Raw genomic sequence first — 12,885 nt, 5'->3', positions numbered from 1 at the left:
CCTCGGATCAGTAGTAGGCAGCGGCATCGGACACACTGCGGGGCAATCTGCGAATGCTCCTGGAGAGCTCCGGACTCGGGTAAGTAACAAGTAATTCACTTTCACGTGCTTGCTTTGCATAATGAATACCTTACCCGCCGCTATCTTCTTCATCGCTTCAATTTCTTGGAGGGCTTTCTGGGCTTCGGCCTTGGCAGACTTCGCGCTTTCGAGGGCTGCCGCAAGCTCGGACGCTTGCGTCTTTGAGTCAAGCTCCAAACTCTCGTGTTTTTCCACGAGAGCCTGGAGCTCTTTCTGCACCTCCTCCACCCGCGCCTCCTGCTTCCCTCTCTCTGTGCGCTCCACGGCCGCTCTGTTTTTGGCCTCGAACAACGCTTTCTTGAGGGTTGCCACCTCGGTCGTGGCCCCTATAATAGCACGTTGATCCTGTCATTTTTTGCAACCACATCTTCTCTATATACTTGCGCAAGGTATTACTTACCTTCCTTCTCCTCGAGTTGCCTCTTGGCATGGCTGAGCTCGTTCTCGGACCGCGCGAGGTTTTGCTTCAGCGTATCCACCTCCGCAGTCAGTGCGGCGGATGCCAGCAGCGAAGCCTGCATACGCATATTGACTTGATTATGTTAGACTCATGCGAATGTTATTAGATCCTCTATTCAGCTTTTCTTTACAAACGCCGAACATAGCATCAGGGGCTACTGTCTATGCGGTAATATTTTTACATATTCTTTACTTACCTCAAAGCCTGTTAGAAGGCTGACACAGGCTTCAATCAGCCCGCTCTTGGCGGACTGAACCTTCTGGATCACCACACTCATAATAGTGCGGTGCTCCTCGTCGATGGAGGCGCCGTTAAGCACCTTCAGCAAATTGTCCGGTGCCTCCGGTTGGACGGAGGTCACCGGCTCGGTAGGCTTGCTCCTCTTGGAAGGAGGCTGCCTACCAAAGTCCGGAACCGTTGAAGGTTCCGGCGCGGTGTCCGGCTCAAGGCCGGACTTGGAGCCCTTGGGGGTTCTATCCCCTTTACGCCTGGAGTCCGGGAGGTCGCCTTGCGGCGCCTCTAGGACCACCTCCTTCTGGCTTGGAACCTGTTGGGACGCCACCTCAACGTCGTCCATAGGGTGGGGGGAGGTAGCAGTCGGAAGCGAATTCACATCCGACGAATCTAGGGAACCGCTCGACGACACGTCGAGCCGGTCTTTGGGTGGACTGCATAAACATGTTCGACGTAAGGAAAAGCTGTGCAATGGAGGAATACTATGAATCACTCTGGTATCCGGATAATTATGATTTCGCCAGGGGCTTGGCCCTGAGTGGCCACTCCTCTTCGCTGTCGTCGGCGTTGGTGGAGTAGTCCGGAGGAAGGGTTTTCCCCTTCTTGGACCCTTCGGCCTCCCCAGTTGGGGCGGCCTTCCTTTTCTTCCCTTTCCCCGCTGGAGGGGGAGAGGTCTCTTCTTCCTCCTCCTCGTCTTCACGGGAGGAGTGCGTCTTGGAGTCGTCGGATGATGAAACCGACACCTCCAGGCGCCGGGCACTCTTTCGAGTCCCCGTGGCCTTCTTCTTGGCCTTCTTCTCCGGCACCACATAGGGTGTCGGAACCAGCAGCTTCGCCAAGCGAGCGTCCGCTGTGCCTTCGGGCAAAGGAGCCGGACAGTTGATCTGTCCGGACGTCTCCTGCCAATCCTGTCAAAGGTAAGGGAGCTTAGATCCTGCATGGAGTCAAACTATGGAAAAATAATACCCTGTAAAAGGTAAAAATAGCTTACCACACTAGCGTGACGCTGCGTGCTGAATCCGCGATCCTCGGTAGCGGATGCGGGGGCCTCGGCGCCCTTGAAAAGCACCTTCCAGGCATCTTCGCACGTCGTGTCGAAGAGCCTGCTCAGAGTTCGATGCTGCGCCGGGTCGAACTCCCACAGGTTGAAAGCCCGTTGTTGGCACGGGAGGATCCGGCGGATGAGCATAACCTGGACTACGTTGACAAGTTTGAGCTTCTTGTCCACCAGGGTTTGGACGCATGTTTGGAGTCCGGTCAGCTCTCCTTTTTTACCCCACGACAGGCCCGTATCTTTCCAGGAGGTGAGCCACGTAGGGGGTCCGGATCGGAACTCGGGGGCTACGACCCATTCAGGGTCACACGGCTCGGTGATGTAAAACCACCCCGATTGCCACCCCTTTAGGGTCTCCACGAAGGAGCCCTCGAGCCATAGGACATTGGGCATCTTGCCCACCATGGCGCCTCCGCACTCCGCCTGGGTGCCGCGCACCACCTTCGGCTTGACATTGAAAGTCTTGAGCCATAGGCCAAAATGGGGGCGGATGCAGAAGAAAGCCTCGCACACGACGATAAACATCGAGATGTTGAGGACAAAGTTCGGGGCCAGATCGTGGAAATCCAGGCCATAGTAGAACATGAGCCCCCAGACAAATGGGTGGAGAGGGAAGCCCAGTCCGCGGAGGAAATGGGGGAGGAACACCACTCTCTCATGGGGCCTAGGGGTGGGGATGAGCCGCCCCTCTTCGGGAAGCCGGTGCGCAATGTCGTTAGACAAGTATCCGGCCTTCCTCAGTTTTTTGATGTGTCCCTCCATGACGGAGGAGACCATCCACTTGCCTCCCGCTCCGGACATGGCTGGAGAAGGTTGAGGTGGGGTGTGCGGACTTGGGCGCTGGAGCTCGAGTGCGCGGAAATGGATAGGCAAAGGAGGAAGAAGGCATGGATGAAAAGGTGGATCCTTATCCCCTTATATGGGCGGACACGACTATGCGTCCCCACCAGCCTGGTAAAACTCGCTTATCTCCCAAGCGCCGCAATCAATGGCGCGGTTGGGTTACCCACGCCCGTATTGATGAGAATCCCGGAATAAGGGGACACGATCTCTGCTTTGACAAGACGTGCCAAGGAAACCGCCTCGCTAAACGCGCTGAGGTGGGACAGTAAAACAATTCGAATAATGACTTGGCCGTGGTGTGATGTCACGCTACGGAATACGTCAGCAGATTAGATTTGTGTAAATATTATTCTCTCTATGGCAATATGTGGAAACTTATTTTGCAGAGCCGAACACTACCTTTGTGTTCAAAATCTTCTATGAAGTACTTGGAGGAGGAACCCGCCTTGCAATGCCGAAGACAATCTGCGCACCGGACTCGTCGTCATTGAAGCCTGGTTCAGGGGCTACTGAGGGAGTCCTGGATTAGGGGGTGTCCGGATAGCCGGACTATACTTTCGGCCGGACTCCTGGACTATGAAGATACAAGATTGAAGACTTCGTCCCGTGGCCGGAAGGGACTTTCCTTGGCGTGGAAGGCAAGCTTGGCGATACGGATATGTAGATCTCCTACCATTGTAACCGACTCTGTGTAACCCTAGCCCTCTCCGGTGTCTATATAAACCGGAGGGTTTTAGTCCGTAGGACGAACAACAATCATACCATAGGCTAGCTTCTAGGGTTTAGCCTCCTTGATCTCGTGGTAGATCTACTCTTGTACGACCCATATCATCAATATTAACCAAGCAGGAGTAGGGTTTTACCTCCATCGAGAGGGCCCGAACCTGGGTAAAAACATCGTGTCCCTTGTCTCCTGTTACCATCCGCCTAGACGCACAGTTCGGGACCCCCTACCCGAGATCCGCTGGTTTTGACACCGAGAGCAAGGTTTTTTCTTTTTTCCCTCTCGTGCTTAATCAAATCCTTCCCCCGCCTCGAGTTCTAACACCCAAAACTCAGGTCAGGTGCTTCGGACCTTCAACTATGTCCGGATCCAACCATCAAGGTTGGTGGATGCCTTCCTCCGTCATGGAGGAGGACATCAAGAAGTTGAGAGAGGCCAGATATCTGACCGCCGAAATTTCGCATCGGCTGCCTGCCTGAGGGCAGGTCGTCCCTACTCCCGAACCCAACGAGAGCGTCGTGTTCATCTCCCACTTCCTCCGAGGACTAGGCCTCACTCTGGATCCCTTTGTTAGGGGTCTTATGTTCTATTATGGGCTAGATTTTCACGATCTGGCCCCGGATTCCCTTCTTCACATATCGACATTTATTGTCGTATGTGAGGCCTTCCTCTGCATTACCCCTCACTTCGGCCTGTGGCTTAAGACCTTCGATGTGAAGCCGAAGATGATCGAGGGGCAGCACGCAGCGTGTGGAGGCGCTTTAATAAGCAAAATTGCTGACGCTCCGTGGCCTGAGGGTTGCTTCCCAGAGGTGTCCGAATTGTTGCAGCGGGAGTGGTTCTACATCACAGCTCCCCCAAGTGCCAAGTGGGTAGCTGCCCCCACCTTCCGCTCAGGCCCCCACCACAACTGATGTCATGGATCAGCAGGGGGCTGAGCTGGGGTCCAGCCAAGGACGTGCCAATACTGCAAAGCCATATCCGAGATCTCTTTGAGAGAGATTTCAGTATGGTTATGGTAGTGCAAGTTATGCTAGTTCGTCAAGTCCAGCCTTGCAAATGCCGGCCCCTTCGCATGTGGGAATTCAACCCAGAAGGACCATGAGCTATTCAACATTTCCTCGGCATGACACACGAAGAGATGTACAAATTGTTCTTCGGACCACCAATAATGTGTCCGGACATCACTGAGGGTGCAGGTCTGAGCTGCAATCGCCCGGATACCCAAGTAAGTAGCTCCGCATCCGAACACACTGCCCATTTATTTATTGCAACGTTGCCCTAAAAAAGCTGCTCTTTGACCAGGATTGGATAGCGAAGGCAAAGTTGATCAGGTGTCCGCCCCCCCTCCCTGAGACCTCACCAAATCTCGTGCTAACCAGGATGCTGGAGATCGCGCCTTATCAAGCGCCCTCAGGAGAAGATAAAGGGGGGAACAAGGAGGCTAGCGCCTCCGCGAAGGAGGTTAGTCGGGGAGGAGGAACTGAAACTTCCTCTCCCCAGGGAAGGAAGAGAACCGCCTCTGAGGACCCGGAGACAATGGTCTCCAAACGGGGGAAGAAATCTCCTCCGGAGGGTCCTGCCCCGGGGGATATGCTGGCCGCACTATGCCCTCAAGGGGATCATCCCTCCACCGAGCTGTAAGTAAAAGGGTACTTAATAATGAAAATATCTCGCTTTACTTCTGAGGAAAATAATCGAAGCATTTATCTTGCAGTTCGGATCTTAGCCCTTCTCAGCAGAGCTCGTCTTCAGGGGATCTTCTTCCAGAGATGATGGAGAGCGAAACGCCTCCGCCTGCCACACCGCCTCATGAGGCGGGCAACCCCGAGGTGTCGTCGCGGAGGGTTTCTCCTGATCCGGCAAGGCCAGAAGGTAATCCTATGGCCACCCGAAGTCCTCAGTATCCGGCTCTTGAAGAGAGCAATCAAAAGAGTCCGGCACCGTCTGGTGTGCGGTCAGACATACTGAGGGATCTGCTAGAGCAAGCGGCTATCTCAGAAGAGCACCGCACGTTGATGGGTACGGTGATTGAAAGGATTTCGTCCGCCGAAAGCGGGTTGCATGAAGCCTTTATGAGTCTACTGACGGGTTTTGAGGTACACGAAATGATGTACATTGTTAATAGTACCGCACATTTTTAGATGTGCCCTATGTAGATAGTAGCCCCTGAGACTCTGGTTGTCATCGAAAACGGTGGCAAACAGAGGATCATAGTCCTAGGTAATAACCAGACTGCCTTTATGTGCAGGTGGTTGAAGCTCCGGTGGCTAGCCGGACTGATGGGTTTGCCGAACTAAGGCGACAACTGGATGTGGCAGATGCCGACATCGTGCTTGTTAACAAGCGGCTTGACGAGGCACAGGGTAGGTGATTTGTCTGGTGATTGTCATGTAATAAGAGCAGCATGATGCCAGTATCTTTAATATGTTGTGACTGTAGATGGAGCTTCAACCGTGGAGACCCTTTGGGCGAAGCTTGCCCGAGCCAAGGAGCAAGCAAGGAGTTGCAATGCGGCCTCTTTAAAGGCGGCCGAAGAGTTAAGGGTCGAACAGGCCGTGCATTGCGAGAGCAAAGCCAAGATGGCTGTAGAGTTAAAAGATGCCGCTGACCGTTACCATCTTCTTGAAGAAGAAAACCGGGCGAAGGCAGCGGACCTGGAAAAGGCCCGGGTGGCTGCCAAGGAAGCCCGCTCCAAAATTAGAGCGACGAAGGAGGAGCTGCATCAAGCTGCGGATATTGTATCTGGGAAGCCCTTCTTGTTGCAGACTAAGTTCGGGGATCTAAAGTATGCACCTCTAGACCGGCTATGGAGTTCTACGGACGCCTACGTGGATTTTGCTGCAAGTGCTGCTGATGCGGCCGAGTACTTCAAGGATCGGAAAGATCACGAAGTGGAAAAACTGTTTTGGTCACAGTTTCATGCTCCAGCCCGTCCGCTGCTGTTGAATGAGCAAATGGCCGAGTGGGACGAGCTCCATAGATTATCCGGACTTGCCATGAGGTCCGTTGTGGATCATCTGTGGCCGAGAGGGCCAAGGCCGAATAGCTACTTCAGCTTAGTGCAACAATTCCTTGGTGTTGTGCCACACATCGATGCTGTACAGAGGTCGGCGTGCATAGAAGGCTCGCGGATGGCCCTTGCCCGTGTCAAAACATACTGGGCAGAGATGGATGCCACCACTGTTGTGGCACAGGGTTCGGCCATAGGCCGAGTGGCTGCCGAGCACTACTTTGAAGAAGTTCTTGAAGGCACTCGTTCGATAGAGGCTCAATGCTCGAAGAATTTTATGTTTGAGTGACATGTATTCCCATTGTAAAAACAATGTTTTATTGAGTTTATCAAGGCTGTATTTATCCTTTGGCCCGAAAGTACTATGATGCCTCATGTGCGGCCGTTTATGTATATATGTATATAACCTGAAAGATGGCAGTCGTCGGCTTCAGCCCTCACGCATATAATGTGGGGGTGCTTGCAGAAGACGCATGTTCACACTTGATCCAACGTCTTGGTCCATTAAGGAGGTGATAGCGCAGCGAACTAGGCAATCGGACTATAATGCTTTAACACTTTCACTTAGCCAGAGGAGTTTGATAGTGGGGCTACTATATAGCCCCTGGTGGCTCCGCGCTCATCCGAATTCGGGGCGCGTACATGCCTGGCCGGGAAACGGCCCTTCGTTAAGGCGGAGGAATCCCGAAGATTCTGCTAGGTCATCGAGTGATTGACCAGTCTCAAGCTATATCATGACAGTCAGTTTTTGGCTTTCTCTACTGAGGTGCTCGTCCGGATGAACCAGGGCATAATCGCAGTAGTTCTCTTGGTGCCGCCTTAGCCGATAGAGCGGAACGTAAGGCAGCAAAACACAGGAGCCGGGCAAAACCAACATTTGACCAAAGACATGATTCGGAGCTGATGCATATAAGGCCAAACTCGCGACACCGAACACTCCCTAAGGTATTCGGTCTTTATGATGTAAACCGGGCTAAATAGTGCCCTTTGTAATAAGCCCCTGGTGTCCAGGTACGTGCAATATTCTGACGTGGCCACATGCCAATACGTCAGCATCCTTCTCAATTGTACTGAGAATCCGGGGGATGTGTATCAACAAGAGACAGTAAAAAAGGTTTACGCAGGGTCTTAATCTAAAAAGAATCCTTGGAACGGGTCCTGCTGCACGTCTGCGCCTGTGTCTCCGTTGTGCCGTATCCTGGACGGGTGTAGCATGATGGTCATCTATAAAAGAGAGGAACTTAGCTGAAAAGTTGTCGTGCAAAAGGTAGGTTATACTAAATAAACCATGTACAGTTCAAGATGAGTAAAGTTGAGCCTAATTGTCACTTGTTTACACGCGTTGAGCCCCTTGTATTGTTGTAGGGGTATAGCCATCAAACCTGTATCAATTATATATAGTTGCACCGGACTCGTCTAACCATGTACGTGGTCTTAACAACCTGTCAGATGGTCTAGTTGGTGGGGCCGTCTAGTGTGCAGCTGCCAAGGCGGCCACAAGGTCTTCCGCACGCAAGGAGCGCCCAATATTTCCATGTACTATAATGATGCCACGTGGACTGGGCATCTTAAGCATGAGAGAAGCGTAGTGCGGTATTGCATTAAAGCGAGCGAAAGCTTCGCGTCCGAGTAGTGCTTGATAGCCACTTTGGAACGGAGCAACGTGGAAGGTTAACTTTTCGCTGTGGAAGTTATCGGGAAAGCTGAATATAACCTCTAGTAGCAGAGAGCCCGTGCAATGGGCTTCTGGGCCTGGTGTTACTCCTTTAAAGGTAGTATTGCTATGGCTGATTTTTGTTGGGTCTATCCCCATTTTGCAGACTGTGTCCTGATATATCAGGTTTAAACTACTGTCGCCGTCCATCAGGACTCGTGTGAAGTGGTATCCGTCAATTATCGGGTCTAACACCAAGGCATCCCATCCTGCATGCCGGATACTTGCCGAGTAATCCCGATGGTCGAAGGTGATCGGTTGGGACGACCAGTGGCAGAACTCCGCGGTGATAGGCCCCGGGGCACGTGTCTCTAGGAGTGCTGTTTTGTTTCTCCCCTTCATCACGTGTAACACGTTTACTGTTCTGACTTCTGGTGGGAATTTCTTCTGTTCCCCAGTGCTTTGCTTGTGAGGCTCGTCCTCGTCTTCGCTTGGTGTATCCTGCCCCTAGTGTTCGGCGTTGAGTTTGCCGGACTGCTTGAAGACCCAACATTCTCTATGGGTATGATTTGCAGGTTTATCGGGGGTGCTGTGGATCTGACATAGTTTGTCCAGAATCTTGTTCAGGCTGGACAATTCGTCTCTGTTGCCTTTGGAGGGCAACTTTTGCTGACCTGGCCGAGAGCTTCTGAATCCGGCGTTTACCGCCGTGCTCTTCGGGCTGTCTTCTTTATTCCGGCGCTTGTTTTTGCTGCGTCGTGGCTTCCCGTTTCTGTCCTTGACTTCGGATGTACTTGGGTCACTGGTGCTGCATCGGGCTAACCAGTTGTCCTCGCTCGCGCAAAAGCGGGTCATGAGGCTTGTTAATGTTGCCATTGTTCTCGGCTTTTCTTGGCCAAGGTGTCTGGCAAGCCATTCGTCTCGAACGCTGTGCTTGAAAGCTGCTAAGGCTTCGGCGTCCGGACAGTCGACTATTTGGTTCTTTTTAGTGAGAAACTTGTTCCAAAGCTTTCGGGCTGACTCTCCGGGCTGTTGAGTTATATGACTTAAATCGTCTGCATCCGGTGGTCGGACATAGGTCCCTTGAAAATTTGCCCGAAAAGCGTCTTCGAGCTCTCCCCAGCTTCCAATGGAGTTTTCGGGGAGGCTTTTAAGCCAGTGCCGAGCTGGCCCTTTGAGCTTGAGGGGTAAGTACTTGATGGCGTGGAGATCGTCTCCTCGAGCCATGTGGATATGGAGGATGTAGTCCTCAATCCAGACCCCAGGGTCTGTCGTTCCGTCGTATGCCTCTATGTTTACGGGTTTGAATCCCTCTGGAAATTCATGGTCCAGCACCTCATCGGTGAAACATAGGGGGTGTGCGGCACCCCTGTATTTTGGTGTACCATGGTGTTTGGATTTTTGTTGTGTTGCATTGCGTGCTGGAGCGCGCTTGCTTGGCCCGTAGATGGATCTGGTTGCGCCGTCCTTTTGATGCGAGCCCTCACGTGGATCGCGTACTGGCTTGTGTGTGGCGTCGTTTGCCGCTCTATGTTGGCCACGAGGTCGTCTATCCGACCGGATGGCTGTTTTGTTTTTTGATTGCGGGGGATCTAAGGCCTCCTCATCAAATTCAGGTAGCAGCTTTCGCTTTGGGTAGCTCTTTGTGTGGCGACTACCGCCGTACTTTGCTGCAGTGTTGAGTACTTCACTCCATCTGATTCTGAGTGTGTCTTGTGCAGCCCTGAGCCTTTGCTTCTGCTTTTTCAGACTCCTCGCAGTGGCAACAAGCCTTTGATGGGTATTCTGTTGCTCCGGGTGCCTGTCCGGTGTGATGTCATCTGGACTGTTATCTTCGACGGAGTCGGGTTGTTCGGTTTGATTCTCCGTGTTGCCGTGGTCGGACGGTGTTTCAATGCCGTGTTTGTCGTCCGCTGGCTCACCCTGCTCTATCGCTGGGTTTATATGATCACTGTTTCTGCTGAGGCAGGATTTGGAGCGGCGCTTACGCCGCCGCTTTGACTGCTTCTCGAGGGAACGATCCTTCGCTGCATCCTTCCATTCCTCGTCGTTGTTTTCTTTGGGTGTGTCCACCATGTATACATCATATGATGAAGTGGGGGTCCGGTGCCCTGTGGGCAGTGGTTCTTGTTCGTCTCCTGCATCGTCGTCCATACCGTCGATGTCTTCAGAGTCAAAGTCGAGCATGTCGGTCAAATTGTCGACAATGGCTACTAAGTGGGTGGTGGGTGGGCGGCGAATTTCTTTGTCATCCGCATCCCAATCCTGCCGGACATAGTTCGGCCATGACTCTCCTGACAAGGAGAGAGACCTTAATGAGTTCAGTATGTCACTGAAGGGCGAGTGCTGAAAGATATCCGTGGAGGTGAACTCCATGATCGGCGCCCAGTCGTATTCGATAGGCACGGGCGTAGGCGGTTCGGAGTCCGTGGCCGGGGAAGAACCCGGCAGTTTGGCGTCACGGCTCTCGTGAAGGGTAACGTCGATACTTGGCTCAATCACCGCTTAGAATGCGGCCTCCGTGGTGGGGTCTATCCACCCGTCCATGGATGGCGCAATTGGCTCCGAATTGAGGGTCGGAGCGGTTGCCGGTGCGGTCTCCTGAACACTGTCCGATGGTAGAGCTAAATCATGCTCATCGTGATAGTGCGGCGCACTCGGCAGGGGCTCGAGTCCGTCGAAGATCAAGTCTCCGCGGATGTCGTCCGTGTAGTTTAAGCTTCCAAACCTGACCTAGTGGCCAGGCGCGTAACTCTCGATCTGCTCCAGATGGCCAAGCGAGTTGGCCCGCAGTGCGGAGCCGCCGGATACAAAGATCTGTCCGAGGAGAAAAGTCTCACCCCGGACTGCATCACTATCGATGATTAAAGGAGCCATCCAGCCTAACGATGATGACACAGAGGAACTTTCAATGAAAGCACCAATGTTGGTGTCAAAACCGGCGGATCTTGGGTAGGGGGTCCCGAACTATGCGTCTAGGCGGATGGTAACAGGAGACGGGGGACACGATGTTTTACCCAGGTTCGGGCCCTCTCGATGGAGGTAAAACCCTACTCCTGCTTGATTGATCTTGATTATATGAGTATTACAAGAGTTGATCTACCACGAGATCGAAGAGGCTAAACCTTAGAAGCTAGCCTATGGTATGATTGTTGTTGTCGGTCCTACGGACTAAACCCTCCGCTTTATATAGACACCGGAGGGGGCTAGGGTTACACAGAGTCAGTTACAAGGAAGGAGATCTACATATCGGTATTGCCAAGCTTGCCTTCCACGCCAAGGAGAGTCCCATCCGGACACGAGACGAAGTCTTCAATCTTGTATCTTCATAGTCCAACAGTTTGGTCAAAGGATATAGTCCGGCTGTCTGGATACCCCATAATCCAGGACTCCCTTAGCTTGCTTGCTCAAAATGCTTAGTGATATGCTCCAAAAGGCCTCAACCACTTTCTCATATCCACATATGTCCCAAACCAAAAGTCAAACTCAGCCCCACCGAAATTATCTATCCGGCACCATCGAGTTCACTTGACATAGCCACTGCCAGAAACCCTAGTCATTTCGGTCCCACCGATAGGGATCTCGGTCTCACTAAGATGGGATTGCAAACTCTCTGTTTCCCTTCATAAAGTTTCGGTCCAACCGAGATGAGCGATCGGTCCCACCGAGTTCGCAATGCAAACTCTCTGTTTCCCTTTCATAATGTTTCGGTCTCAGCGAAATGAGCGATTTGGTCCCACCGAGTTTGCCTAACCAACTCTCTGTTTGCCTATTACAGAAATCGGTCGTACCGAGTTTATGTGATCGGTCTCACCGAGATTACGTTATGCCCTAACCCTAATGAAATCGGTCTCACCGAGTTGACATGTCGGTCCCACCGAAAATCCTAACATTCACATTTTGAACTAAATAGGTCTGACCAAGTTTCATGATTCGGTCCCACCGAGTTTGGTAAATTGTGTGTAACGGTTAGATTTTGTGTGGAGGCTATTTATACCCCTCCACCCACTCTTCGTTCGTAGAGAGAGCCATAAGAACATGCCTACACTTCTACCATTCATTTTCTGAGAGAGAACCACCTACTCATGTGTTGAGACCAAGATATTCCAATCCAACCATAAGAATCTTGATCTCTAGCCCTCCCCAAGTTGCTTTCCACTCAAATCATCTTTCCACTAAATCCAAATCCTTGAGAGAGAGTTGAGTGTTGGGGAGACTATCATTTGAAGCACAAGAGCAAGGAGTTCATCATCAACACACCATCTATTACCTTTTGGAGAGTGGTGTCTCCTAAATTGGTTAGGTGTCACTTGGGAGCCTCCGACAAGATTGTGGAGTTGAACCAAGGAGTTTGTAAGGGCAAGGAGATCACCTACTTCGTGAAGATCTACCCAAGTGAGGCAAGTCCTTTGTGGGCGATGGCCATGGTGGGATAGACAAGGTTGCTTCTTCGTGGACCCTTCATGGGTGGAGCCCTCCGTGGACTCGCACAACTGTTACCCTTCATGGGTTGAAGTCTCCATCAACGTGGATGTACGATAGCACCACCTATCGGAACCATGCAAAAAATCTCCGTGTCCACATTGCGTTTGCTCCCTCCAAACTCCTCCCTTTACCTTCATATGCAAATGTTTTACATTCCGCTGCTATACTCTTAGACTTGCATGTGTAGGTTGATTGTTTGACTTGTGCTAAGTTGCTAAAATCTGCCAAGACTTAAAATTGGGAAAAGGCTAGATTTTTATTTGGTCAAGTAGTCTAATCACCCCCCTCTAGACATATTTTCGATCCTACAAATGGTATCAGAGCTTTGGTCTCCATT

Source organism: Triticum urartu, chromosome 1, assembly GCF_003073215.2.
Source record: "Triticum urartu cultivar G1812 chromosome 1, Tu2.1, whole genome shotgun sequence".
Lineage (NCBI taxonomy): Eukaryota > Viridiplantae > Streptophyta > Magnoliopsida > Poales > Poaceae > Triticum > Triticum urartu.
This window is presented reverse-complemented; position numbering follows the sequence as displayed.